At 37.0% G+C, this 26332-nt stretch overlaps 1 long non-coding RNA gene across 3 annotated transcripts; it reads right to left on the reverse strand.

The window, feature by feature from the left end:
* Positions 1-1850: 1850 nt before the first annotated feature.
* On the reverse strand, positions 1851-25120 carry LOC127467635 (uncharacterized). 3 transcript variants are annotated; one of them, XR_007903232.1, is made up of 7 exons: positions 25000-25015; positions 24013-24089; positions 17442-17517; positions 14504-14572; positions 4926-5131; positions 3806-4035; positions 1851-2127 (listed from the first exon to the last, which is right to left on the reverse strand). It is a non-coding gene; the product is annotated as an uncharacterized LOC127467635 (long non-coding RNA). The 3 variants fall into 3 exon arrangements; XR_007903231.1 differs by having other exon boundaries at positions 17442-17512; positions 24013-25120; XR_007903230.1 differs by having other exon boundaries at positions 24013-25120.
* Between the last annotated feature and the right edge of the window lie 1212 nt (positions 25121-26332).

Consider the following 26332-nt stretch of genomic DNA (forward strand, 5'->3'; position numbering starts at 1 on the left):
TGATTTCTGGACTTTACTCAGGTCTGTACCTAACCTTGAGAAATATACAGTGTTAGGTCAATTAGTGTAGCTTCTCTCTTTGGGTGTTGGTAGATGGCTGAGCTCATTATCTGTTGAATTGGCTCAGTTCAACAATACAGAAAGTCCATCATTGCAATCATAATGGTGAAAAAATTCTGTTCTACTTTAACAGTTGTGAAAATAGCTTGTTTAAAATAAAATTAATTAAATCATAGAATTACAGAATTATTTGTGTTGGAAGGGACCTTAAAGAACATCTGGTTTCAAACCCCTGCCTTGGGCAGGGACACCTTCCACTGGACCAGGTTGCTTCAAGCTCTGATGTACCCATCCTTGAACACTCCAGGGATGGAGCATCAACAACTTCTCTGGGCAAGCTGTTTTCTGACATAGTCCAACATGACCACGGCTCTACATCTTGGTTTCCATGTGGGTTAATTTCCATTTATAAAAGAGGGGCAATCTACCACTTTTTCCTATCCTTTGTCACTGTACTAGACTGAACCTTCCTGTATAATAGCCAGAAAAACTATCAAGTCTGATTTGGGATCTCTAGTTTTTCTAAATATAGAGATAATAATTTAAATTGCTGATAATAAAATTGCTGTAGGAGACCTGATGTTGACTATAACTTTTTTGTGGTTAATATTGTATTAGTCATTTTTGTCTCTAAGCAGTCTATTTGTCAGTGCTCTAAAGTAAGAGGTTTTTTTCCTGCAACATAATTCTGAGGTGCTGAGAGTTTCAGGTTTCAGTCCCATGAAGACTCCTTGGAGGCTACAAAGCGCATGTTGATCCTTATTCTCTAACTTGCTGCCAAAATGTAATCTTCTGTTGTTTTTCAGTGTACTGGTGGCAGTTTAGAGCGAAATGGAGAATTTGATAGCCCAAGAACAAATTTACTGCAAGGAGTTCACCTGCTGCCCAAAGAAGCCATAAATGTGTCTTATATCTAGGACTTTTTCAATATCCTCTGAAAGGATGGACCATGATTTGCCATGAATAATACTTTAATCAACAAAACCCAAACCACTGTATGCAATGTTTTCCTTTTACTGGAGACTTGTGAGGGTGGTCTACGGGAAAAGAAGGGCATACATTCCTGCTGCAGTGAACAAGATAAATGTGATGCTTATGTGTGGAGTGTGGTAGGAATTTCACAACAGGACTGTAAGAATGCTGAATTGGCAGACTGCTCTGTCAACTTGACCCTCTGGTAAAAGCACATACCAAATTCAGGACATCTTTGCTGTATTGGAATCACAGTTGTTTACACCTCTTGATTTCTTTCATCACAAAGCAAAATTAAATTTTAAAAGAAATGTGATTCAGTCAGTTTTCCTTTAACTCTGTTTCATGTACTTTTTCATTTCCTCTTAATTTCTTTCCAGTCAGTGTCACCAGAAGTTTATGAAAAGCATTATGTTTTCAGGTCTGCATGATTAAAACTGGAATTTAAGTCTCAAGTAGAAAACTGAATGGTTAAGTGTTTTGTATAGTCCACAAGTCAAACGGAAAAGTGTAACTATTTCTACACTGAAAGTAAGAAAATTTGTTTTGATTTGCTTCCAAAGTAGATCATTTGAGACATCTATGTTGGTTTCACGGCCTTTCTATCTTTAAGTCATTAAAAAAAGTATCAACACAAGGGATGAACTCTGATCACGTATCCCATGTCCTTTTAACATTGTCCAGCCTGCTTCAAGAGCTGCTATCAGACTAAGAAAAATTGAAACACTTTGGCAGACTGTACTATCAATACAAACACCCCCAAATAAGTGGGTTTTTTTCAAACTTTTTTTGTGCTATATCGCACAGTTGCATGGGCAGTAACTTGTGCACCTTGCTGTGTGAATATCTTACAAGTGTGTGTTATTGTTACATATAAAAAAATGGTAACACTCAATAAGCAATTCATCATCATAGGTATATGCACTGATTTATCTGTACACAGCATCTGAGAAAATACACTTAAAATACTTTGAACTGGTGAAGAAAAACATCTGGAACTCCTCATGGCTGCTTTATATTATACATTGTTTCCATCTTATTTTCCTAATGTGGGAGCCCATGATAGATTAAGTTGTGGAGAGTGATTTTCCTTGGCTGGAAAAGAGAAAAAAAGGAAAAAAAAGCCTGTACACTATCAGTAATTATTTAAATTGAAATTCTAGCCTGTACGATACTCCCAAAGTCAGTAACATTAGGCAGGGGACAGGCAGCTGCAAGCCAAAGGGATGCAGTATTTAATGAGTTAGAACTTGTTGGATAGGCCATAGAAATTAACTGCTGTATGCTTGTTCTTTGTCTGTTCCATGTGGAATAAGATGTTAGAGTTCATTTGCATGTGAAGAAAGCAAGAGCTGTGCGTTTGGTTTTTCAACACGTTTTGTTTTTTTTTAAAGCAGGGTACTAGTTCTATAATGAGAGGGGATGACCAAAAAGGGCTCGATCTTCATATCACTCTCGGTCCTGCTACCTGGGTGTGTGCTGGCATCAGCTACAAAGCCATGCTCTCCAAAGGAATACTCAAGCCCTGCAGTTGTTTAAAATTTGGCCTTGTGTTCAGAGATGTTTATATTGAAATAAAACACAGAAGATGACATGCTTCCTATCCCAAAGAGCTCCATAAAATCAAAAGCAAAACTGTAAAATAAAACCAGTGGTTGTTTCTGGCTCTAATTATTAACCAGAGCAAGTCTAGTAGTTATAAAACGTGGTCCCATATATAGTGTAATACAATGTGTTAGACTGTTCTTTACAACTAGTGTCAATTAGGACTAGAAAAACTTTTTTTCATTCAAATATTTAGGAGATTTATGTGTGTATATATACACAGAATATTTTTGCTCTATGTTTGTGTTTGTGTATAAGTATATATATATACTTATACAGAGAGATCTATCAAGTTAGGACACACACACACACGGCACTGTGCACTTCAGGAACTCAGATATTAATAAGATAGTAAATTGCCACTGCAGTTGTTAATGCTTTAGCATCTTCTCACTTCACCCTTGAAATTAGTAGGTCATATGGTCACTGGGTTTCCCCGAGCCACTAATAGTAATCTGGCTGTATTGTCACCACACAGCTTGGAGTCCCCTAAATCTTTTGTGCTCTTCAGAAGGAATCATATGTAAGGCTTTTCATCTGCTCTTTGAATTCATGAGTATTGAGGGAGGAGTGGAGCGTTTTGCACTTGTCCAGATTACCTAAGGTGCTTTTGGCAACAAGTTGACTTGGAAAAAGTTATCCTGTTAGGTTAAAGACAGAAGTGTGTGAAACATGAAAGCTCCCTGCATTTTGTGTTTAGAAATGTCTAAATGAATCTAGGAAAATATGGATTTACTTCTCCCATGCCCCCAAATCTTCATTATTAATCCTGCTCTACAATCAGTAGTGGTATTGTGATATTAGGGAGCTGCAATTTAGTTTAGATGCATCATGTTGTTGTTTTTACACTGGATTTAGGCATTGCCTTTGAACCTTTTCTTCTCTGGTGCACTTTGATTTTGGGTTGCTGATTGTGCATAATTTTGAAATGAAAAGTGGTAGAATAGGAGAGAGACATCTTAGTTGCTCTTAATCATCTCCTATGATTGTGTTCATAACCTTGCCCTAGAACATGTCTTTCTCCTACAAATCTATGGAAAGTGAGTAGTTTCTTTCCACCGATTTGTTCTGTTTCTGTTCTTATTAGAACAAAAACCTCAGTACCAAACCAAGGAAATGCCCCCCCAGCTTTTTTTTTTTTTTTTTCCAGAAAAGTGGCATCTCTTACCTGAAATTGGACCTATCTGTACCTTTTTTTATCTTAATGCAAACATAAATACGTGAAGACAATCAGGTGAACTGAAATGGGACTATGTGTGACCCTGAGGCTTCTAGCCCAAGGTCAAGACATCTGCAATAACTCTCTAAGATGCTTGCAAACGTTTGAACTCCCATGGATGTCCTGAAACAACAGTTCCAGTTGTGAGGAATTTAAAAGATCCACAGTTTATTTCCAGTCTAAAATGGAAGGAAAATAAAACCTTTAAATATTTCAGTATTAAAGACTGAAAGGGAGTCTACTGTCAGGGGAGAGAGACAAGCTTCTTTGAAAGTGGAAATGATGCAGGCATGTATCTTACAAGACTATGAAAAATCTGGTTTTGTCCATTGACAACAAAAAAAAGCTTAGAGACAAGATATTTTCTAAACCCTTTAGGCACTTTAAAATTCTCCCCCCTCATAATAAGTATAATGGAATGTTTTTATGGTACACATAGTATATAGATGATATACAGGTTGGATAGGTTTTAAAGGCAATGCCTTAGTGCATGAACATAGGTAGAAAGGGAACATAACTGGGGGCATGCAAACCACCAGCCCTGAGGGGAAGAGATGAACTTCTCTGTTAAAACTCTTAGAAATCAGTTTGCAGGTTTTTCTGTTTTGATGAAATGTCTGTTTTGCTGGGAAAGCTTGAGAATAGTTCAAAACATTCCAGATCCTTATTCCTAGGATATATCTTCTGATCTTTTATACTCTTGACCTTTCTTTACATAATTGTTCTTGTTGCATGTAAAAGGCGGATGGACGTGTATGATGACTGTTTTATAAATAAAAGTCAAGCAAACTCAGTCTAATGTATGCTGTTTATAGTAACTCACACAGTTTATGGTTGAAAATGTAACCAGAATTTCTTGTTTTGTATTGTTTTGATTTTGTGGTAGACTTTTTGAAACAACACTACTGTCCTGTATAGGGACCTCCTATAGAATATATAGAGCTCAAGTAAAAAAAAAAAAACAGTATAAGTTTGAAGTCTTTCAGTCCATGTCTGGATAATCAAAAAAGTGAATTAACTTCAAAAAGTACTAAGCACACAGAAACTGAGACTCAATAAAGTTACTCACCTGGAAGCATAAACGTAGATTCCAAAATAACCTGAAGTTTCTCTGTGTTCAAATGTTGCCTTAGGAACACTCAGAATAAGAAAAAGAAAGATGAACCATAGGAAATGTTTGTTCTCATGAATACTAAGTCTGGATTACTTTCTTTTAGACATTCTTATGTTATTTCATTGTTACTTCTTCGTACATTCCTTCTGGGGAGCAACATCCTATAAACCATGAGAGAAAATTAAGAAGTTAATTAAAACCAAAAGTTAGGTAAAATTTATCTCTTACAAATACCACATATACAGATGCTGTTGGACTCATATGAAGACACATAGAACATACGTGGAAGTTGTTTCAAATTCTCCATGCCAATTTACCACTACTTGCATATTCTAATGAGTTTATTATAGGCTGAAGAATAATTTATTTAAGAGCATGTACACTGATAAGCAGTTAATGCAAAGCGGGAAAGAAATATAAACCAGCCTTTACATAACCGGTGGGAAAAGAACTTGTTTATATTTCTTGTCAGTACATCCCCAACATGTCCCTACATGGTTGCCTCTGTGTTGTTTAAAAGAAAAACAATTGTCCAAGTGCTTATAAAACCTTAGCTGGTTTTTGCACAAAAGCAATAATTTGAACATTTTATCACAAAACGAAGCTGAAGATGTACTGTCAAACACTGTTTAAAGCTACAAAAATAGCTAACTGACCAAATGAAAAAAAAAGGCAAAAAAAAATTCATTTCAATTATTTCTCTGTTGAAAAAGAAGACTATACGTAACAAAGAAAAATAATATGTCAATATCCAACCCAGCCACAGACAAAATCAAATAAGTGCAGTAAAAAGTTATTTACCCAGAAATGTAACTTGCAAGAAGTTATTGGTGCTGACCAGATTATATATTTGAAAATAAAATCAAATTCTCTCATCAAGACCTATTATAATCAGCTATAAACTGAACACACATTCACTCTAACAAAATAAATTCACTATACTTTGTTATCTAGTGGACATTGATGGAATTATTCTATAGTTTTCTGAGCAAAGAACGAGCTCCTGCAGATATGTGGAGCAGTAGCATACTTCTACTCTTGAGTACTGTAAGGCTATAGCAACAAGAAAGAAGTAATGTTTCTTAGTCTAAATCAATACTTCATTAAAATAATTATTTATAGATTTGGTAACTGACAATTGCAAGTAACTTTAAGGCATGCATGAAAAAATATTTTACTGGTGCCTTCTGCCCAGTCTCTGCTCCTCCCCCAAGCGCAACATAGGATGCTGCAGAGCTGTGCACTTGTCCCACATTGCTTTAATGTCTGCACTGAGCTGAGACTTTCTTGGAGTTTTTTGGGGTTTTTTAGTTCTCTGTCAGAGGGTGTGTTTCAGCCAAGGATAAAAGCAAAACAGTGTGTTGCAGAAATATCTTTCCATCTTGCTCCAGCTGTATGTTTGCTTGGAGCCTCTGTACTGGTGCACTCGCACAAGAAGGGAAAGCCTGGGATGGGTTGACGCTGGAATGAGAGCTCCACAGGCCATACATCTGCCACTGGAGCAGAACAGAGAGACAGCTCTCCAGAGCTGCTGGAGACTCTGGCATCTCTAGAGCAGATTTGCTCTTATCCTGACAAGAACCACATCGTCTTCAAGTGCATAAGAGGAGCTTTCAGGGGAAGCTTCCTCCCCTGAGGACTAGTCTGAAGGCTTGTATCATTAAAAACAGGAGTCTTCCTACCTGGATTTAGTGAGTTTTAGATTGAGACCTATTCCAGACATAAAAGTGATCTCTCTAAATCTAAAAAACATTCTCTTCACTGAGTAACTGGGGCGGAAGTGAATAATCACCCTAAGCAAAGAAAAATAACTGTGTCTAAAAGTGACTTTCAGTTCAAATTATCTGGAATATTGTAAACAAGGAGATCAGGTATTTCAGTCAAACTTTTGTTTTATAAACACTTGTGGTTTCCCACCTTTAAGGGGAAAGGAGGACCCAAGATTTGTAAATGCTCATGATCAAAATGAACTACAAAAGTCAGAGGGTATGCAAAAGCTTACAAAGTAAGCTTTTAATAAATTATACACTTGGCATGGAAATTTGATACATTAGTCCCTGACGTCCTATATAAACACATGTAAGTGGGTATTGGATAAAGGACTAGGGTGAAAGGTAAGAGAGAAAGAGAGAGATGAATTAGAGAGGGCGAGAAGGAAGGAAAGAAGGAAGGAAGGAAGAAAGGAAGGATCACTAGATCACTAGTCCTGGCTCCAGCGTTGATCCAGCTCATGGGTTGTCCGAGGTCCTGGGGCACCTGCACACTCAGGCTTTGTGGGGGTACATTTTGGAGTCAAGTTTCCTCACCCTGGAGCAAAGTTTCTCACTTTCTATGCAAATTGCTTTTCATACACAGTCCATTCTTCTTTCTGGAAATGTTTTGGAGGGCCTTGGGGATCTTTGGTGACTTTGATCACCATCCCCCCTCTCCGTACAGTCTATACCCAGTTCTCAACCTCATTCCTGGCTAAGTGCTGTACTGTGTTGTGCTTATCTCCAGGAACCAGAAATAAATGTCTTGGAGCACTCCAAGCCTTGTCTTGCAGTGAAGTCAACTTTTAAATATAAGCAGAAATCACAGACTCGCAGAAACATGAAGGTTAGAAGAGGCCTTCAAGATCATCTAATCCAACTGTTAAACCAGCAGTGCCATAATAACTCCTAAACCACATCCTCAGGTATCCAGGCATCTCTTGAACACTTCCAGAGGTGGTGACTCCACCAGCTCCCTGGGCAACTTATTTCAATGCATTCAATTCTTTGAGTGAAAAAAAAAAAATTGATATCTACTCTGAACCTCTGCTGGTGCAACTTGAGGCCATTTCCTCTCGTCCTTTTGCTTGAGACATGTTAGAAGAGACCCACACCCACTACAACCTTCTCTCAGGCATTGTAGAGAGCAATGAGATCTTCCCTGAGCCTCCTCTTCTCCCTTCTGAAAAGAAATGTTAAGTACAAGAATTAGCAAGGGTGTACTTCTGGGGGAAATGCACTTTCATGTTCAATACTGCATCTTGGTTTTAAGTAACAAATAAGAAATACTTTATGTATTTTTTATTATTTTTTCTACTAGGATTCTGGGAGAACTTTTAGTCTGGGAAAGAGCATTCACTGTCAACTGTAAGTCAGCTTGAAAACTATGGGAGAGTAAATGCATAATTACATTGCGTTGTTTTTATTGCTTAAATGGAAACTACTAATATAGATGATAAATTAAAAATTGTAAACTTATTGTGTAAAGCTCTTTTAAATTTGACAGAATTTCATAGTTGAGATACAAAGGGAAACTTGAGGGTAGCCTTTATACCAATGAAAAGAAGGAATAACTTTGCAATGAAACAATTGTAATCACAAAGAGAAAAGCTAAGCACATCTTGAGAGTTCTAAGTAAACATTTCTGAGTCATCCAAAATAGTTATCACATAGAAAACCTGTTAAAATAGATCCAATTATTCTTTATATTTAGTAAATTCATCACTTCAAAAGCTTCCTGCATACCAAATCAATTAGTTGTCTTGGTATTTCCAATGTCAAAATGGCTGATTTAACACAATTTTTAAAGCAGTTTCAGTTCTAGAAAAATTTTTTTTTGTAAAATAAACATTTTCTGGAGAAAAAAGTAAAAAGACAGATCGTGAGGAAAGTGTTCAAAATTATCTGAGTTTCCTGGAGAGAAATAGAAAAGATAATAATAAATATAATATTATTTCTGCCTTCAGGAGTTAGAACTGAAGCATACTTTCATAGAATCATAGAATCATAAAATCCTAAAATCATCCTTGTTTTCTTAATTCTATAACCTCGATGTGGATATATTCATTAATTTTTAATGTTAATTTGGAGATCGAATTAACTAAAGTGTATTCTTAATTTTGCTAAGCACAGGTATTTTATCCATGTCAATTTTCTCAGTACTTTGCCCGTAGCACAAAGAATTGTGGAATCTGTAGTGAGCTATTTTATTTTGAAAGACTGGACTGAGACTAGATAGGAACTAAATATAGTTGTGCTTGTTGTCTAAATGAATAATATCTGTCATGTAGGTTCACGGTATGAATTAGATAATAATCTCTGCAATAATTACCTGCAATTACTCCATTACCTTAGGGAACTAGGAAGATAAAAGACCACAGAAGCATAAATTGTGTGTTACAGATCATTTTAGACCTTTCCCTGTTGATTTACACTATACACATGAAGAACTAGTTTCAGCTTGAGCATCCACTATGTTTTGGGCTACATACATTTCAACAGGAAGCCAATCCTGTCTGGCTGCTCCGGCTGGACATCCTGGAAGAGATCAGATTTCCTCTGAGAATGGGGCTGTTGCACACCTGGTTGTCCCATTGGATGGACATGTCGGGCCCAGGACAGTCTGTTTGGACTGTCTGCTTGAGAGAGAACAGACTTCTGATGTGCAGCCTCCCCGAGCCCTGCAGAGGGCGGCTGGGTGGAGCTTGTGGGGCTCTCTTTGCCCTGGGGTCTGAGCAGGGCTATAACATGGATGCTCCTTCTCTCTGTCAGCCCAACAGAGTCCGAGGTGACAGGATGCCCATGCTTGTACCAGTTACGTGATGCTGGAAGTTGATGCCATGAACAGCTACCTTAATATTGTGGATGTACCATCCCTGGAAGTGTTCAAGGATAGACTGGATGGGGCTTGGAGCAGACTGGTCTAGTGGGAGGTGACCCATGTCAGAAGGGTTGGAACTCGATCTTTAAGGTCTCTTACAACTCAAACCATTCTGTGATTCTATGATTCTGCACTTCCCTAGACTTATTTAAGATTATATCCCAATCCATTTCTTTTTAATGCTGAAGACATGCAGATTTCTGGAGGGACAAGCCTTTGAAGCAATTCCTCCTCCTGCACTCCATCTCCTCATCCAGATTACTGACCACGACTCTATAAAACAATTAACAGAAACAGGTGATGCTTCTCTTTGAGAAGAACGGTTTCTTGAGTGCTTTTGCCTATTACAACCTCAGTAAAAATGTCTTGCCCATCTTCAGCAATCAATCTCAGGTACCATTCTGTCTCTCTCTTAAAACATATGATTTTCTTTCTGTTTCTAAAAGTGCAAAGTTGCACAAAATGCATGCCAACTATTAGAGGATGGAAACTGATTTGTTACATTTCATGCCTCATATACCTCACAAAAGCATGCACTCCCACAATCATTTTGGTTAATTACATATTCAGTGTCTGACTTCAACCAACACCAGAGAATGAAAGGGATATAAGTGTACAAAACCAAACTGACAGCTCTGCACATCATAATAATGGAATCAACTGGGTTTTAGACAAGTTATGCTGCATTTTTTGTTAATGACTAAGCCATCATATCTGTCAAACTGACATTGAAATTAGTAGAAATGCAAATGCAATAAAAAAAGCAGTAGATTAAGTGGACACAGATAAGGGTAAGGGTGTCTGTGAAATAACAGCATTTTGCCAGATGTTTCCGTGCAAAAATGGATAGAAGATGTAGTATTATTTATTTTTTTAGCAGACTGAAGAGTCTAAGTTGGACAGGTATTATTAATGTAATCGTAAAGACACACATAAGCCATTTTTTAAAATGAATTGTTTGGATTGCCAATAGTAGTATGGTTATGGCAAGCATGGCCATCAGCTGACCAGAACTTTTCCAAATGGGCTCAGGTGGCTAATAAATGGCCTGTTAATCCAAGATGACCTTGTCCACACCTTCCTCTCCACTACTCACACCCTAGCAATGTAAGATGAATATTTCCTTACCTGATGTTATGAGAGATGCCTACATTAAAACCAGAGGGATTCGTTAGAGTCACTTAGCAGTGACTTGTGCTATGAGAAAACTGTATCACCTGTGACTTGTCTGAAGCATGGGTCTAACTTTTGTGGTGACTCTAAAACTTAGAGATTGGGTACAAATGAAATTCTAGCAGTGTTTCTCTCAGGAGAGAGTTGTTCTTGCCAGAGCCTTGTTTACTTCTCCTCAGACCCGACATGATTAAACAATAGTCTTATCTCAAGAGGAATAAGGGTAGAACACATATCTAAATATCTAGGGAGTTTTGATACTTATATAAATAGATTATTTTCACTTTTAGTGGGGCAGGTTTACCCTGTCTTCTTCAGGGATAGATGCAATAGATCTGTTGATGCAATAAATGCAATCAAAGGGAAGGTACTGCAAAGGAAACTAGGAAGAGGTACTTCTGTGAGTACAGTGTCAAGAGATAAGCTACACAAAAGGTTACAAATTAAAGAGACTCACTCTTTGACAGTAAAAAAAGCAATGTAATCTAGAAGTCATGGCAAAAAATGATAACTTTCAGACACTGGAGATCCCTGCAATAGTTCTTAAAAAAATTATTATCAACCATCACTGTTACCAGAAAGAAAATAAAGGAAATGTATATATTTAAGGTTCTTTTGTTCTGTTCCAGGTATGTGATTTATTTTCTTATCTTGTGGCTACAGCTTTCCCTAAGATAAAATAATTACAAACATAAGGCTGGTTTTCTAACTTCACGAATTGTATCATGAGAGGTGTCTTACAAATCTGTCTAGTGGATTTGGCTGTGAAAAACTTAATCAGCAAAATCTGCTAATTTTATTTAAGGCAGCTATATTTTTGATAGAATTTAAGGATGACCTTGATTGCATCTAAAACGTTTGCTATTTGCAGTAAATTCTTGTTCTTAATTTTATTCAAAGACAAGTAGAATAGCTTCATAGCTCTAGTTTTCTCATTTGAGGTTTTCTGAACTGTCTATTGAAGAATAATGGAAATATTATTTTTTTTTCCTGTCCTATAAGAATTTTGATAATTTCTAAGTAACATAAGAACATTGAGCTGTATGCAATGTAGTTGAGTTAACATAGGTATGAAAAAGTTTCTCAACAAGATGTTTTAGACATCTCTTGTCAAAGTACACGGCACTTGAATGCCAACCAGATTTAATTGTTTTTCTAAGAAATGGTCTTCAGAAATTCTGCATTGCAAAGATAATTCTTTGTTGATTGCCTAATCACTTTGCATGAAAAATAGTCTCACAACAATACTTTATTGCAGAATTTGCTGAAATATGAGGACAGTTAGCAGGAGCCATGCATGCACAGAGCCTCCTAGTAGCAGGCAATTCATTTTTAGGTTGAGCCCTGCCCTGAGTTCTGTGTGGAATCACTTCTGATGTTCTACCCCAGGAAATTTGTATTCCTTCCAAACACCTTGGGAAAAATGTGGTTAGACAATCAAACCGTGCTGTTGATGGATTAGTGAAAGCTAATAAGCCTCATTTTCTCTTCAACGGTTATAAGTTCTCCCTTGCCAATCTTTTCTGTGTTTTTGATCTTTTAAGGCAACTTTGGCTTATTAAAAGGGTAAGTTAAAATGGGCTTTTAACAGAAACCTGTACTTTTGAACAAACAAGATTTAGTGTGAGATGTGTCTGCAGTAAATACTGATCTGAAAAAATTGTATCACAGTTTACAGTACTTGTGGTTGAGTTGTGTCATAGACCAATGACATCTCTGTGGGTTAATTTCTTTGTGTGGCATAAAATCTTCACCAGAGAATACTTCTATGTGGCAGTGTTGGTTTAACATTTTCTAAAGCAGACATACCTGCTTCTCTGTAAAAGCTCCACAAACAGATTGTGGTAAAATAAGAAAGGTTTTAGGTGTCATCAAGTAGTGAGAAAAGCCTTAAGTTTATTTTCTTTGCAAATAAGCCCAAAAGGCAGATTTCCCTTGGTTAGGTTATCCCAGTGGAAAGTGTGAGCAGGAGAAATGCAGCCTTCCAGATGTCTGAAAGTTTTCTGTTCTGTGGTACTTTGACATAGCATGTCAGACGTATTGCAAGTAAATTTAAATGGTACCGGAGTGAGTGAAACAGTGACATTTCAAAAGGACTTTGCCAGCATTGTCATATTAAAGGCATTTCCAAAGCACTCCAGTGAGGGTCCAGGTGTCTATCACACCCACTCTCAAGTGTCAACAAGCTTTTCACGTCATCAGAGGTTTCCATTTCTGTAGGAATCTCTGTATATCATGGGGCTCTGAGGCAGCCAGCAAGGATTCAGTCTGAGTAGGAAATGATGAATGGGAAGCTGCTGCTTCCATGTTTTCTACTATTTGAGACATATTTTAAGGCTAAATGACAACTCCAGAATCACATTCTGTTCCTTGTATATCTCGATGAGAAACAAGACAAAAAAAGAACCTGTCTCAGTCCCCTACCAGACATGGAAATCTCTGTTCAAAGAGCAGCCTCTATTATTTGGAGGGCCAAATGCCGGCTACCGGTAGGCTGAGTGGGTGGAGAGTGTCTGAAAGACTCTGTATCCAGACATTGGGAAGCAGCAGTAGTATTGCTATATTGCTGCTGATGTTTTATGAGCTGAAATGCTCATATAAAGTTCAGAGCCAGGAAGAAACTTATGGCCCACCATCAGTGAGACCCTCAAAAAATTAATGACCAAGCTCGCCTCACCTGTCTTCCCAGTATATATTTATTGGTTTCAAGGTACCTGGATCAAATATTTTGAAATTCCAAAGGGATGTGCATACGCTTATGCCAAATGTTTCTGTTTTCTAACCAATGCACCATCTTACTTGTCACCTCTTTCACTGGTTCACCTGAGGCGATGTAGAACATGTACACCTATAAGAAGAACTCCTGGAAATACGTTTTCTTATTTCTGCATGTTCAAATTGCAACTTGCAGGGCAATAGTAAGTATAATACTAAGCCTGCACAGTCTTTTATAAAGTATTACTGGGGGATCACACTCTTGAGCTCCCTTGGACTTGGTGGTAATGATGAAGTAGGGAGTTCCTCTCTGAACAGATATAAACCCTATCTCAGTGCATGTGGCCAGCTTTAGTTTTTGTTGGGAGAAGGGTGCTGTGGTTTTAGCAAAAATTCTGTAGGAGAACTTATTTTGGGAAGGATAATCATGCTCACAGAGCAAAGATACTCAAAGGAACAAAGCACAGTGGCCTTCTGAAACAGAAAGGGAAAACAATGTGGCTTATCTCACAATAAATGTTTCCCTGCAAAGAATCAAATGCAGTGATAAAAATTAATGAATCTGTGCTATGCTCTCAGGCAGTAGACCTCATGTCTGAAATAAATGAAATTTGACTAACAGTCAGACCAGAAGAAACTTATACTGGAATTAATTGCTTATGTTGAAAGCCTGAGAGCAGGAAATAATTATAGCAGGAGTGCAGAAGATGAATTGTGTCTCTCTGATAAGTCTTAGACACTGTACAACAGTCACAAAAACAACCTTTTTAACTGCTGCACCATTAGGCAGATCTGCTGGAACTAGCAGTGGTGATGGTCAAACTTAGCCCTGACCAGTATTTCAAATTGCTACTTTGGTTCAACTCCTCTCATCTTTCTCTTGGAGAGATTTGCTGATGTATTTCACATACTCCAAATGATTTTTTAAATTTATGTGTATAAATTTGGGGTTTGACCATACGTACACTTGGTGATTTTAACAAAAACAGACATCTCACGACAAACAAACTTACATTTATCTGCTGCTCTCTGCATACATTTTTCAGGGTGGTAAAGTTTATTGTCATTTGTGTTCTTCTTAGCTACAAAAAAGGAAGATCAGATCAGCTGCTGGAAACCTGGAACAAATTTATGACTGTAATTAAAGGGGTAAGCAATAGCTATTTTCTGACATTACAAAAGCAACATACCTCTATGATGCAGGATGCTTAATGCAAATGACATTTTCTAAAATAAATTCTTCCTCCTCACTGAAAGGGACAAGATGGAGTTACACCCTCTCCAAAACCATGAGGTACCAGGGAGGAAAGTAAATAAAAGTAGTTGCATTTGAGGCATCCCAGATGAATATTATCCAAAATATCAAACAGTCAAGGGCAAGCAGTTAACTACTAGATATCATTTAATTAGTGAGGCTGAAATGACTAGGCATGCCATTACACCACCCAACTGATTTAGATGCCAGAATAAGACTATATAGTTTTTCATGTCATAAAATTTCCTGACTTGGATAAATGATGGAGCAACTCTGCTGTTACGGCTCAGCTGTTTATTGAAGCTCTGCTTTTATTTTCAGGTTTACTGCTAATTCCACTGAAATTTGATCCAGAGAAATTTTTGCTACTCTTTCAGCAACATAAAGATCTTGAGAAAATTGCAAAATTGTTTAGGATATTGCCTCTTTTCATCAATACTCATTCCTTTCTACAATATAAAAGCAAACAAAATGAAGAGATAAATCTATTAAACGTAAAGCTGGGAGTGCCCCCATGGTATGAAGTTATATGAGAAGACCAGAGTTCTCTGTGCCAGGCATTGGGAAGAGGGAGTGCCAAGTGAAGAATGAATGGTGGAAAATTGGTTTTTAAATAAATGTAGAGGAAAACAGAGATTGCAATAGATTCATTAAAATGTGGGGTTTAAAATCAAAAGCTGGTTGCAATTTTGACAATGCTAATTTGGCAAGTGTCTGCAGATGAAATTACAGTTTTCATCTGCCCTGGAAACAGTAGTTAATAACTCTCAGGCATTTCTGTCCTATTGGACTCCAAAAACAAATCAGTGTGCCCAGATGAGATAATAATGGGTGGTTCATGAAAACTGGTGCTGGTATGAACCAACTTAGGGAAGCATGGTAACAAAAACTGTAAGTTATATAAAATTGTTTGTAGATGAAGGAGACTATGGAGGAAGTGAGAATGAGAAAAGAGAAGCCTGGTGAGATCTATTCAATTGGCATTGGTAGAGATTTTTTGTAAGATGCACTTGTATCTCTCCTTCCCTGAAAAAAAAAAAAGAAAAAAGAAAAAAAAAAAGAAAACATGGACCTGTGTTGGCCAGCTGTAGCTAATGGTCCATATATTGTCAGTTTGTGGAAGAGAGAGAAGATCTAGGCAGTACCATGACCTGCATCCCTGTGTAGGTCTCCTATGAATGCAAGACAGGGAAGTCTATTTTTGTAATTTTTTATAACTCTGGCATATTTAAACCATACACTCATGTAATCATAATGTTGGTTTTTTTCCCCACTTTTTTGGTAAAAACATCAAGTGTCAAATATATGTAGACTTGCCTCTTTCTGTCTTATTATGGGGTAATGTAATTTATGTCAATCTTTTGATTGAATTCATCTTTCCAGTTCAGTTCATTTATATTGAAGCCATGGAATTAGAAATAGATGTCTGCTCTTTACGTACATTTTGGCTCCATTAAAGATGACAAGAATAAAATACTCGCATGGGAATAAGCAATGGTCAATGACAAACCTCCTGCAGCATTATTTTAAATTTATTAATTCATATTGCTCAATAACAAAGGCAGTGTGCATGAATGAGGGATATGCCATCTGGAAATCACTACTTCTGCAGGGAATAACAGTGTGGTTGGGTATTATCTTCTAAATATCCATGGTTCCTCCTGACACTCCTCGGTCTTTAAATAGCAAGACTTGATTTTCCCTTAGAAAGTAGAAAGGGTAACTTTCAAATGCTTGGAGACAGTAACTCCATTGCCTCACGTAATATATAAAAGTGAACTGCTATTACTGTTTGTGTTAAACTTCATATGTGCAAAAAGCAATAGGATTTGAAAGACAATTAGAATTCCTGTGAAATTTATCTTCTCACATCAGTACATTCCGTTCCCTCCTTCCTTTCTTTCTTTTGATGATACACACTTCTGAATATTCTCAGTCTTTTATGTGTTTGCTGGTTTTTAAATGAATCCCAGAATGGAGTGTACATATTTTTTTAAAGTGTCATGAAAAGACTGAACTTTTTTTTAAAGGAGTTTTAGCTTAATATACATCAAATAATCTCACTAGCTCTGACTGAGCTACTGCTCTGCTTTTGTGCTCTGAGGCTCTGTAATTATCTTCCCAAAAACATGACTAAGTCCTTACACCATACGTCTTCTTCACTAATATGCACAAATAAAATTGTTAAATGGGGAATATGTAGATTTTTCCCCCTATAAACCTAATCCCAGCCGCCCTGCACTGAAGTCTACAAAGGATATCAAAAGAGGGAAAGGGTGGAATAAGAGAAGAGGCTTGGTTACTTGGCTATGTTTATTGACAGAACGTGAAGAATATAAATGATGATGTTTATTTTTTGTTTTCTGATTAATTCTCAAGTTTCCCACAGAAAGGAGTCAGTGTGAGAAGCATACAGTGTTGACAGAAGAGTAGTGTAGAAGCACTTGCTGGTACACAGAATTAGGGGGTAGGCCACAAGACAGCTGGGTACAGCCAGTAGAAATGTATAAGAAAGAAAAGGAAAATGTTTTTATAATCAGTATGTTTATGCTAGTGTCTTATGGTGAAATATGAATTAACAAAATTATCTTCAAATAGTCTATTGCTTTTTTTTTTCAATGAAAACAGTTATGTGGGCACAAGAGAAAAATAAATTGCAGATTTCTAGTGCAAGTATCAAACACAAAAGTTCTCACCTTTGGCAACGCTGGTAGGAGTGACGGCAGGGACACCGGGTTAGCGTTCAGCCAAGGAAGCCTTCAGAGCACTGAGCTCCAGTTTTTTGGAGTTAGAAATGGAGAAGAGAAAAAGGAAAGTAGAGCTTCATTCAATCAGCTGGACCTGTTTCCCTCTGCAAAACTTAGAAGAGGCTTTTTGACTTAGACTCCTGATGAAGTGCTTGCCTTTGCAAATTGACACCTCTTCTGAAACAGGGATCATTTAAACCTCTTTTGACTAAATTGGATCCTTCTTTGTGTTTCAGTGTAAGAGGATTAAAGTCTTCTCAGGAATGTCAGTTCCTAGCAGGGAATGATCCTAATAATTTTGCAGAAAACCTTACTGTAAATAAGTTTCTCTGCTGTCCCAAAAGTTGTGCACTTTTGCACACATTTACTGCAGCCCCATGCTACTGTGATAGAAAAAGCTCCTTCTAGCTGTGGGTGGAAGGGTGTGTTTCCCCAAACCCCTCGGCTCCTTGTAGCATCAGCAATGTCAGCATGTCTCTGCCAGACAGGGGTTGCCATCCTGACATTGACCCCAGATGGTGTGGGCAGAGGGCAAGTGTGGACACAGCAGGCACTGCTGTTGCTGCCCACAGGGGTGGCTTTGAATTCCAAGGATCCTTAAGCTAACAACAGCAGACCACTCTGGACTATATGATAAGAGAGCAAGAAACTTGTTTCTGCCTTGGTGGCAGGCCCTTTTGTCTCTCTGCTTATGATTACAGCCTTGTTGTGTTCTGAATAAGCCATGTGTGACTTCTCAGTTACAGGATCAAAGCACACGTTTTTTGGGGAGAAGGAAGAGCTGTGTTTTGTGCCTACATATTTTATTTTCTTTTGTGTCTTTGACTTGTAAAACTTGATAACAGGAGTAATGTATAAAGAATGCTGTGGACAACGAGGACTGAAAGCAGCTTTACCTTATTCTTGGATGAACTGTTTCTGATGTGTCAGGACACTATCTTCATACTCCTCTTTTTCTTTTTAGATGAACATTTCCAGTTAAAAACCTCAGTCTGGAGATTTTGTCCAGACTCTGAGTTCAAATCTTGCCCAATGCAGACCTGTCATTGTTACTCTGTTAGTGAACAAAACTTCTGTGTAGTTTCAGAATAAAGCTCTTGTTTAGTTAGTGCGTGTTTCAAAGGAAAGGATCCAGGCATAGAAAATGTCATACGTGCAACTTAGTGAATTCATGAGCCACAGATGGCATTTTCAAGAAACAAGAGTAGGCACTTATGTTTTGAATTATTCAAGCATATGAGAGGAAAGTCCAAACTGTATATTCTCATAGGCATTCAAAATAATGCTAGGAAAGATTAATAATCAGCTATTGTTGGCAGTAGGTCTTTATTTGAAGACCCCAAGCAAGATTAGAGTCCTTCTGTGTTGGGCTGTTTGTGGATATCAGGTAAGAGTCAGTTCCTATGCACGAAGTCCATGATTCAAAAGGGCACAGTGAAATGGTTGTTCACACTGGGGATTGTCTACAGGGAGTTTGCCTCCTGACTTGCCACGCATATGCTTTTCTGCTTCCTCTGGAGCAGCAGTGCAAGAAGGAGACATCTTAGAAAATATCTCCTCATGCCCAGCTGCTCTGTCCAAGGCAGAAATGGTTCCTCCATGCTGACAATTTTGTCCTGTGCTGTGGGATGCTCTAGCCACGTGATGACTCTTTAATGTCACAAAATTGCTAAGTGGACTAGAGCATCTCTGCTATGAAGACAGGCTGAGAAAGTTGGGACTGTTCAGCCTGGAGAAGAGAAGCTTGCATGGAGACCCTTTAGCACCTTCCAGACTGTGAAGGGACCTAGAGGGAAGCTGGAGAGGAGCTCTTGATCAGGAACTGTAGTGATAGGACAAGGAGGAATAGGTTCAAACTGAAAGAGAGTAGGTAAAGATTAGATGTTAGAAAGAAAGTCTTTACTGTGAGGGTGGCGATGCCCTGGCACAGGTTGCCCAGAGAAGCTGTGGCTGCCCCTGGATCCCTGGAAGTGTCCAAGGCCAGGTTGGATAGAGCTCTGAGCATGGCAGGGGTGTTTTGATGTAAGGTGGCCTTTAAGGTCTCTTCCAACCCAAACCATTCTATGACTCTTTGATTAGTACCACCTAATAGAGAATGAGTCAGGATAAAATTTTAAGACCAAAAGAACACGTTTTAAAACTGAAAGCCAATAAGCTAGAAAAATACAAAATACATCACCTCTCTCCAAAACCCTCTGCACATCATAGCAGACATGAGTGATGTATAAGGATAACTTCTCACTTTGCCTTTCACCTTCAGTGTTTTCACAAAGAGTGTTTAAGACCTTAATTAATTTTGAAAAGCAGACAAATGCAATGAGCATACATCTGATCCTACAAAAATTAAATGGGATATTCCCTTCTGTGGTAATAGGATTTTTATAAAAATCCTAATGGTTCTTATTGGGGATTAGGTTTAAGTAGGAAGGTTTTTAATACTAGAAATCAGATTATTTCTGTGGTCTTTTTGTACTATGATTTTTATTCCCAAAATGCATATTCTGTTAAAAATAACAGTTTCTACAAGGATCTAGAGAGTTGTTAAACTCGTCAAAGCTAGGAAGGAAAGAAATGAAATTAATATATGAAATAGTTATGCTCCTCTGAGACAAGACTTTTTCAAATAAATGGAAAAATATCAAGTACTGTAAATCTATGCCTAACACAGCTGATTTACTACAAAATTAATTTTGTAGTACAAAGCCTTATAACTTAAACTAATGAAATTCTGGTAGTGGAAACTATTCAAAACACTGTATCCAAAAAAAGGTTATTTAAATTTTTAGATTTGTATGCGAGATATGTGCAGATTTAAAAGTTAAACTGAGAGTTGAGAGAATTTTAAAGAATATTTCAGGTGAGATGTGTGAAGTAAGAGTCCATCTTAGAAGCACAGTACAACTGTAAATCATAACTAATGAAGTATTTTATAGATTCTTTGGTCAACCCTTGCTTAAATGAAAATAAATCTCACTAACTCCCATGGAAACAATATTGGTAGTTACAGAGTTAATGCATAATGCATAATTTAGGCTGAGAAGTAAATAGTCATTTATGTATTTAGAAAGACCTATATTTAACTGTCTTGTGGCTGTTGGCATGCATTCTGTAGTCAGTTTTCTTTAGTTATCAATAAAATAAAGGATGATCCAGTATAGCAAACACTCTACCAAAATCTACCTCTAGTGGTTTGGGCAGGTGCAGGTCAATGTTCTCTTGTATTAAATTGGGCTGGTCTTCTCAGGGAAATAGACTTTTACAGGGAAGTCAAAAGGGAAAATGGAGATGTGGGATATGAAAATTGATTTTTTTTTTCTTCTGTGAGATTTTCTCACAAATTATTATCATTCTTCACTAAGCCAGCTTAAAAAACCCAAAAGGATACTTTGAGCTTTCATCCTGATTTGATATCATGACACAGTATTTCAATGATGGAATTTCCTGTGTAATGAAAATGCTGATAATTTGCTCGTTCTTTTCAGAAATCTTCTGCAGAATCTCCCAAAACAATAAATGCAAGCCAATATTGGTGAAGAAAATTCATCTGTGGGCTTACACCAACAGGAAACTCAGCCTACGTGCTCCAAACTCCAGTAAGCTCCAGACTGGAGATAGAAGAAAGTTTGTATAATGCAGGGTTCAATCTCAGTGTTACTAGCTAGAAGAGGGATTTTCTCATGATACTAATATCTTAGTGAATGTTTCCAGTAGACTCTGGTTTTAATCTGCACTCTGTGTCTTATATTCCCTTTCTTTGCACAGCCTACACTCCAATCACTACTCTGACACATTCAGTGGTTGTTTATACTCTGATATCTAATTATTTGCAAATGTCCTATTTGTTTCATTGTTTGCAAGAACTTGTGTATCTTTGGATGAGACGTTCTGAACTGTGAAATAATATCTTTGTGATCTAATAACATATTACTAATTCAACTATATTCTGAATGGAAATGAATCATAATACTGAGTAATAAAGATTTTAAACTCATTTAAATGTTTTGTTTACAAATCACTTGAATTTAATCAGAGGAAAATCTAAAGAATTCCAGAAAGAGACTTGAAAAGTCTAACATCTCTTAACTATGCTCTCCCATCAATAACATGTCTTAGAATTGTTTGGGTTGTGAGGGGCCTTAAAGCTCACCTCATTCTGACCCTCTGCCATGGGGGGTTGCCACGTCACTTGATTTCTGTTCACTTCAACCTATGATGCCAGTAAAAAGTCGCATTTAACATGATTTTAAAAGTTACCTTCCCTCTTTTACTTTGTCTCATTTAGTCCATGCCAGTTAGTTTTCCCTGAAAACAGTGAGTTGGTAGGAAGAAAATAGAGCTGCTAACTGAAGCTTAAAAGTCTTCTGTTTGTCTTCTATTGTAATCTTCATACTCAGTTACTATTCTTATTACAGATTTTGTTAGAAAATTGAACTATAATAATGATATGTAATGGCTTGTATTTCGTACAACATATTCATCTGTCTTTAAACATGCCTTTAGTTTTTTGGTAAAATGGGGAGCAAAGTTTGGAGGGTACCTCCTCATTTACAATCATATGTTGAGTTCTTATCTCTTTTTACATCTGTACATCTTATCTCTTATTACATCTGTATTAATTCAATGGTAGTTTTATTGTTCAGTGGTAAATTTATTGTTTGATTATTGTGAGAAAATGAAGTAGTTCTTTATGACATGTATATAAGGTAAATGAATAAATAGACAGTCAAACTTTTGTGTCTTTGTGTAACTGAAAATTTTTTTTTTTTAGAAAATCAGATCCAGCAAAACATGGTGCAATAATAAAGTTTGACAGGGGTGTTAAAATGAGATCTACCAAAAATCTGCATGAGAATACAGTAAATTTATCTATTAATTTTAGGAAGAAACAAAAAAGGTAAGAACAAATAAAGAGTGTTCTGGTGTTGTCTTTATGTTCTTTTTTGAGTCCCCTAAAGACTGGGTGCAGAGCCCTTGCTGGTGCAGGCAGTTCCACTGCCTACACGGACCTACACCCTGGCCCAAGCTATCTCGTGTTAGCAGTGCCAGGCCTGCTAGAATTAAAACAAGTGTACAGAAAACAATATTTTGTATTTTCTGTACTCTTTCCCCAAGATACACTTTGTGTCTTAAATCTATTTGAGAATGTTTCCTTCAACTGTGCAAGCAGTGCTGTACTAAATTAAAAAAATATTTTGCATTTTAGGCGTAGAAATTCCATCAGTAGGCTAGCTTGTTGGATAAACATTCCCTAATTTCTCTACAGTGCACAGCTGTCTTTACAAGCCAGTGACTTTTGTGTACTAGAGGGTGCTTTGAGAAAATATGGTCAAACAAAGGCAATGTGAGCATAGATGAGTGCAGAATGGCTTCTGTGATTAACCATGCAAAGGAAAACTGAGAGGAAGTGTAAAATGTAGTGACTTTTGTAATGCCCTTTTGCAATGAAAAGTAAGAGCTGATATAAAGTTTGCCATTTTTCTTGGAATCAATTTTCAGATTTTTGTTAATTTATTTTTTGTTTGGATAGAATAAACATTTTTCAATGCTGGCTCATCACAGAAAAATAAAACCTTTTAATATTAATGATGGCAGTTATAGATTTTTTATAGGCAATGTCAAATGCCTGGGGCATTTGCAGTAAAAACAACAGATGCTGTGTCACGTTGTATTTCCTTCAATATCTGACTTTAATTGTAATTATGGGCCCTAGCCTGATCCTGTGCTCATCTGTGAAAACTCTTTCTTTTCTTTGGAAGGTTTCCTGCCTACCATGAAATAGGTGGAGGAAAGTGTCAATTGTGCTCACTGAAAATTCATGGCCTGAAGAGCAAAAAGGGCTGTTTCATAGCTCTGGGCAATTTCAAAGATATTCAGTAAGATTGTGTTTAACAATTTTTGACATGACACCTTTGTGAGTTCCACCATGAAGAGAAGGAGACATCTATTGTCATATGTAGAGACAAATATGAACTATCTCCTGAGTGAATACAGCTGCTCTTCAGGCTATCAAACACTCTTCTTTCTCACGTTCAAATCAGATCTATGCGTGCATGAATACTTACACCAAACACGCTTGCGTAGGCTCGGGTTTTTAATAGCACAGTACATGGCCCTTGTGCTTTTTATTTTAACTTGTGGATCAACTTCCATTACTCTGACAAATTCTAAAGAGCCTTGCAATACCATGGTAAATGCTAAGGCAAGCGTGCTCAGGTATAATTTTAAGAAATCTTCTGCAATCCCAGAAAATTCCTGAAGCCTCTGATACATCCTGAACTGGGAGACCTTCTTTGTGTTCTTTACTGGGCAGATATATATACACATATGCATATTTGTATGACTATATGTTATTATACAGGCATACACACACATATGTGTATCTGCACGCATGCACATGTGTATATAAGTATGTGCATATACCTGTACACACTCATATGTACACATACAGACACAGACAGACATGCACATGCAGAGGCACGGGTGTATGTGAGTGTGCTTGTCTCTGGATATAAATGTCTACCTAGCTGTTTGTGCATCTGCTATTCCAGGAGGAATCCTTCCACCTTCAGCTGCCAGACTGGCATTTAGAAACCTCCTCTGTATAGGGCAAGAACAATTAGAAAGAGTCTTCAGAGAAGAGGGACAGAGAGGGAAGAATGTTGAGAGACTTTAACAGAATTAAAGAGATAACAGCAGCATCCCCACTGGTAGTGTGCTGAATGAATGTAAGATAAAGAGAGGGAGAGGAAGTTCTTCTGGACCATTCTGTATTTCTAATTCCATTCTTACTTGCCCTTAATTTTATCTGTGTGTGTCTTCTTTTCCCTCTAGCTCCCAGTGACTGTGCTCAAGCACTTCCATTTATGCTTTCCACAATATTTTGGAGAAAGGAACGTTCTACTGAGTTCAGTTTTTACTTATAACACTACTCTATAGATCATGTACATTGCCATCTATTTAGGTGAAGGAAGTGGCTAATAAAATGGAAAAAATTTAAATAGCCAAGTTAGAAATAGTCTGATGGTGATCTGAGCAGGACATTAATGTCAGGAAAATATGATAAAATATCTTGCTTTAGGTAACTTTTCAGTGGAATATGAAGTGCCTTGAGTGTTTGTGACTACTGTGAATTAATCTTATATTCTCCTCTTAGCATTTGGCAAAACAGACTGGAAGATTAAGATCAGGTAGCAAGAGTTATTTTCCTGATTTTGGTCCAGACAATATTGACATTTGACAATTAGAATTGAGATAGATTTTCAAAATGTTCAATGCTAATTGTAAAAAGCTTTTGACACTTCTGCAGTTCATAAAGTATTGAAACTAGAAACATTACTATGCCATAAAGAGTTTTAAATGAATGGGACTTAGTGTTTTCCCAAAGACTATGCTTAGCATTGTGACTGGTCAAATTCTTCTGGAAATTAGATTAATTAAAACTGGCATGTAAAATAGTTTTAACCCCCTTTTTTAATATTTTCAAAACAGCCCTGAAATAGCAACTTACCATATACACCTCCTTCCTGTGTATGAGGTCATCTTGTTTTCAAAAGCCAGGATAGACTTTAAAAAATGCTCCTGTTAATAAATAACACATGTTCTTTTATACATGTGTTCAGTATGTGAAAAGAATTTTCACCTCTTTTTTGATAGAAAGTTAGAAGTGTCTGGTAGAAAATTTAAGTCAGTAAATTAAGATTTTGTTCAAAAACATCTGAGAGCTCTATGAATTGTGGAAATCATAAGTATGATACTTAGCACTTATATAAACTTTTAAATTTCTTCTAGTTACTATATAAGCATTCACATTTATATTTTTATTTTATTAATATATTAAAATTAATAAATTTGTTGAATTGCAATAATCCGTGTTAAAATTCATTGTCAACGTTACAAACATTATGTGAAAGTCAGAAAAACGTCAGCAGCTGGGATGCATGTTTGGATGTCTGCATTAAGGTACAATTGGAGGTAGTTGAATTATTACAAAATCCAAAAAGTCATTAGCTTGACACCAGGCTTTCATTTACATCCATTGTCCTCAGGCTGTGAGAAATGCCAGCCAGCAATGGAAGGGAAACCACACCAATCTGATTCAGCATGTTAAAATTTGCAAACTTCTTTTTTCTTTCTGGAAAGTTTGTTTTTTCACAGAACTTTTAGGAAATTGAATTCCCCTTTACTAAGTTTTAATTTTGTGAACGTGCATGAGCTTAAAAAAACGGGCAAAATAAAATGTGCTTCGAGGTCAGCAGGAAGTGTGAAAGTCTATTAACCTGAATATTAAATTAATGATTTGTTTTCTAGAATCTGAGCATTGCTCTGGTTTTCACCTCAAACATTTTAGTTTGCATCCCATGAGGACAACTGGAACGGCCCATCATTTAAATTTATGCAATTATTTTTGATAGGTTAACTTAAATATTAAACAAGTATTTACTTGTTGTGTTGGAAATGATTTATCAGTCATAATAAAATGTTTCAGGAAAAAAACCTAGTTCCCATTTTTCCTTCACTGATGGCATATAAACCACAGGCAAGCTTGTACACCTCAGATATAATGAATAGTGTGTTCTGCTGTTCACAGGATCCCTGAAAGCATTAAAAGGTAAGATTTGGGAGACTATTTCCATTTTTGACAACTTTCTCCTACAAAATTGGGAGTATATAGTAGGTTCATAACTTCCACTGTAATTTTGGGAGTTTTAAACATAGATTATAGATGTAGCTTCATGGTTGTGCATCTTCTATGGTTTTCAGGAAAGAATCAGGCTGCATTTCACCTATCCCTGCATAGCGTTAGCCTTCTGACCTACAGGGATTCATACAAATGCAAAGAG

This window comes from Manacus candei, unplaced genomic scaffold, assembly GCF_025592945.1.
Source record: "Manacus candei isolate 608988 ecotype Guabito, Panama unplaced genomic scaffold, ASM2559294v1 h1tg000014l, whole genome shotgun sequence".
NCBI lineage: Eukaryota > Metazoa > Chordata > Aves > Passeriformes > Pipridae > Manacus > Manacus candei.